We start from the raw sequence: 4,668 nt of genomic DNA on the forward strand, positions 1-4,668 counted from the left end.
AAATTTCAATGGAAAAATTAGCTAGAAATACTGAGGTCCAAGGAAAAAAGTCATGTTGCGCAGATTAAGACCTTATGCATCTTTCCTTGGCACCAGCCTTTAACAAAAAGGAAAAATAACATACATACTTCAAGTATTAGGTAGAGATTAAGCACAAAAAACAGTTGCAAATTTCCATCAAGTATTTTCATTTAAAAATACAATATAATGAAACTGTTCCTGTGAAAGACTGATCTAAAAAAAGTTTTGGAACTTTTCTGAGCTAATAAAACATGAATTTGAAAAATGCTCTTTAATTTGAAGTTCTAAGGGAAAAAAACATACAAATTGAAATGATTTTAAATGACTGGAAAATAGAACATACTACTTTTAGAAAAGCAACAAGAATGACACAAAAAGGTTTACTTCAATTCAGGACAGGAAAGTTTTTAAAATATTTTGCAGGACAGGAAAACAATTTCACTCACAGTTTCCTGAGGGAACCTAAAATAAAACTGGAGATTCAATTTATAAAGCAAGAAAAGAATCCATTGTGATATTACCTTTGGCTATGACAGATATAAATGAAAATAAGTCTGGATTCAGCACAACAGCATTCAAGCATTCTTCCGCATTTTATGACTGACACGTCAAGTGCTTCATTACTTTTCTCCTGCCATTCTAAGCCTTATGTTGCCAGGGGTCACTAATAGTTAAATGTCAAGGTACAAAATAGAAAATATGGAATATGAAATACTATGGTAAATTAAAAACCTGTCAGGCTGCAAAACTCAGAAAGTGATGTAGGCTCTGGGAGGTGGAAGAGTTTATGGAACTATGGATAAGGCTAATATTCTGTCTAAAGAAAACAATTGGACATGAGAAGCTATCTACCTTTAGCATCACTTTACGCTATATTTGTACTGAAACCTTGAGAAAGTGATGTGAGATTTTAGAAGAATGATATCACAGCAGATATTCATATAGGCTGAAGACAGAAGAGAGTTACCACAGTAGTATTTTGAGAAACTTCAAAAAAGTCATCACCATCAGGAGCCTAAAGAGGATYGTACAAGAAGGTAAACCACCTTTTCCTTAGACAATTTACAAAGCAACATTTTAATTCTAGCCTACTTTAAAATTACGTTAAATTAATATATAATGAGCTGGGACATTACATGATGAAAGCAAAGTCAAGTCTTACTAATCCAATTTACCACCAAGCAAAGGTCACTAAAGATATTGACAGTCTTTAGTACTATGAATTCAGGAATGTTCTTTTAACTCTCGTGTATCTTATTCTATGCTTCCTGAATAGGATACAGGAGACGGCCAGTCTTTTTCAGATTCTTGAACCTGGCATTTCTGCTAAACAGCAAATAAAGCTGTACCACACACTGGTAGTTCATTAGCCTGTTAACTTATTGTTTGAGGAAGCAAATTATCTTTGAAAAGATAATTTTTCATTTATAAGGAAGTGCTACACAATGTTCAAACATCAACCAAACGTAATGTAGAAACTGTGAATATCCCACAATAATGAAGGCAAATTCAGAAGCACTGCAATTACATACCAAAAAGCATGGAGAGGAGACATGAATGGCAACAGGAATAGATGAAAGAAAAATAAATCAAAGGAAATAATATTTACAGCTTATCAGCTTTCTTTGTTTTAAATTACTTTAAATTCTGATAAAAATACTATTTTAATCTTAGTTGCACTGAGATAATCCTGGTGTCAGCCCTCTGAACTCTAACACAGTTCCTGCCATCCCGACTCAGTATTTCATTCAAACTGCGCAGGGCAGATTTTATCGCTACAGCGTGTACTTCAGCACCTAGTTGAATGTTGTTACATATAAATTATCTTTCTGTGTCTCACCTGGTATTTTTGTGTGACTTACTTATTCATTCTTGTCTGCCTTCATTCTGTGTTATCTGCTAGCCAGTACACAAGCAACATTTTCTGTCATAGCGGACATTAGCTGTAAAAAGAACAACAGAAAAGTTCTTTGCTGTTGTACAAATTCATCATGCACTGGTAGCATGTTTGATGGTACCAAAGAAATAATATGGCTTATGAGAAATGGTAATGAATTGCAGCACGGAAATACTATACCGGATCCTAGTTTTACCATGCTAAGGGGAAGGGGAAAAATAGTTAATTGAATGACCATTTCAGTTTTCGAATAATGATGCATAGAGTGAAATAAGGAATGTTCTTTTGAGGATCCGATTTGAACAAACAATACAAAGAAAAAGGAGACCAAAACCACAATCAGTTATTCAATTGCTAGTGTTTTCAGTGAAGTGACTTGAATACACATTATTAATATACAGGGTTGCTGAAGATGAAAAGCAGAACTTAAAAGCTTCAGCTCCTCTGCTGATGTGAGTTACATGAGGTCTCTGCTCCAGTAACAGCATCTCCCAGCAGGGAAGACACTGTCACCTCGGGGACCAATTCTTGCCAGGGGACACGATTCAACAGTTCCTTTTCGGGGAGCTCGTGGGAGTTTCAGTTACACCTCTTAGAGACTGACACCAGTTGCCRACTTAAAAACCACCTCACAGGCTTTATTTTGACTGGATTCTAAGTGCAATTCRAAAGAACTAGGTTCCTAAGCACTTGGGAGCTGGTTGCCTGCTAGCTTCTCTGTAGGGGACTCAGGGGACAGACACCCGGTGAAATTAGACAGGGCCAGCAGCCCCACAGCGAGGGTGCTCTGAGGTCTAATTTCCTTTGAGGTCTAATTTCCTTACATGGGGGGACATGGCAGCAGGCTATTCCATTCGCTGTGCCACAGCAGTGTCAATATTTGCAGCACTAGCATGTTCTGTAAGTACAAAAGCTGCCGTTCTCCACGAGTTGCTGCTCTGACTCTGCATCCTTGCTGCTCAGCTCACAGTTGTTTGCTGGGGATTTTAGACAAYGTGGTCTTCAAACGTTTTCATAACTTCCTTTGTTTGTTTGCCAGTATCTAGGTCTTCATAGTGCAGAAGAGCAAGTGACACCAAGCCTGGGAAAATATGCGATGGCAATTCCAACACGTATGTGTGGAGAGCTGCCGTTAGGGAGGGAACCTGGGAGRTGCTGGCACCAGTGTATCTAGCAGTGATGCTTAAAAGTGGTACCTTTAAAATCATGGGTTTTCTTTCTTTTCTTTAAAAAAATAAAAATAAAAAAATTGGAGTTCTTCCTTAAATTTTATGGTAAAAAACAAGCACCTCTCCAAGTTTTTCTCTACCATAAAGAAGCCTAGAAACGTCACTTTTTTTTATTAAAAGAAAATAAAATTTGCAGATTAACTAAATTACCAAAACTATGAAACAAAGGGAAAAAGCATCTGGTTTGCATTTTTTCCATCGGTTGACATGAAAATATAGTCACCATTTACTGAAAAACCCAGATGAGTTCAGGAGGAGGCAAACTCAATCCAGTGGAGTTAATTTATATTTTTGAATGAAGGCTAAGAGAGATTTATATTTGAGTAATCTAACAAACCTCTATTTTATCAACATGAAACATTCAGCACTAGTATTAGAATAATGTATAAAACGTTCTTAAAATGAAAAAGCTTTGGAAAACAGTTCAATGTAAGCAGATCCTAGGTAAGAAGAAAGGCGAATGTCAGTGCTGTATTTGTCTTTTTCAGTCTTTAGCAATCTAAACAAATAGCTATTTAAGGGAAATTTAAGGAAAAATGTCACTCTCACCCATACATGACTTGAATTCCATGAAAGAGTATGCCTATCATAGCATGCACAAAGCAATAAAGCTTACATAAATGCCCTACATCATCCAAGTAGTCACTTTCTGATCTTCAAAATCCAACAGAATTATTTATAGCTTTGTATGAAATATTCATGGAAAAGTGTCCGTTGCCTGAAATTCCTGCTAAAGTGTAATTTAACTTGGTTTTTGCTTTTCTTGCTCTTATATTAATTTAGGTCAGGCAGGAACCAATAATATAATTTGTTTAAAAAATACTGTGATGAGTATGATAGTAGCCTTGCTGTGGGTATTTTATAGAGGATGAAAGGCAATGGASCCAGTTCAAGTAAACTGAAGTCCAATACTCATGATCCATTTATGGCATTCTGGCCCAAGCTTTCTAAGTTATCTTTTTAATTGTACGAGACAAATCAGTAATTTGCTCCATACTCTGTACCACTATGCACATCATATTGTGCATAGCAAATATATGTTTCCTTCTTCCAGTAATAAAACAAAATCCTGTTGTCATCCCATCACAGTATCTGCCACCTACAGTGAAATTCCTTCCTGATTTAAAAGCCTCAGACTATGGCAGTGGAACAGGAACAACCTGTAGTGAATGTAGCAAGTGCTGTAAAGGAAATACGATGCATAATCTCTGCTGCTGTTCAACAGAGACCAAATTCTTTATGATGATATAGTTCACATTAACTTCAATTAAATTTCCAGGCTAAACAAAGATTCCTTTTTTTTTTTTTTTTTTTTTTTTTTTGACTTTTTTGCTATATATTTTTCCCCTGAATAACATGATCATCTTTAGCTCCATGTAATCAATAATATTCATGTATATAGGTATATGGGTGCATATATATATTTACACACACACACACATATACATATTTTAACAAAGAAGAGTATTCTCCAGAAAATTCTCACCTGCCATTTCCACTTAAGGTAGCCCTGATTTTACA

Source organism: Nothoprocta perdicaria, unplaced genomic scaffold (assembly GCF_003342845.1).
Source record: "Nothoprocta perdicaria isolate Ctin4 unplaced genomic scaffold, notPer1 scaffold_16, whole genome shotgun sequence".
Taxonomy (NCBI): Eukaryota; Metazoa; Chordata; class Aves; order Tinamiformes; family Tinamidae; genus Nothoprocta; species Nothoprocta perdicaria.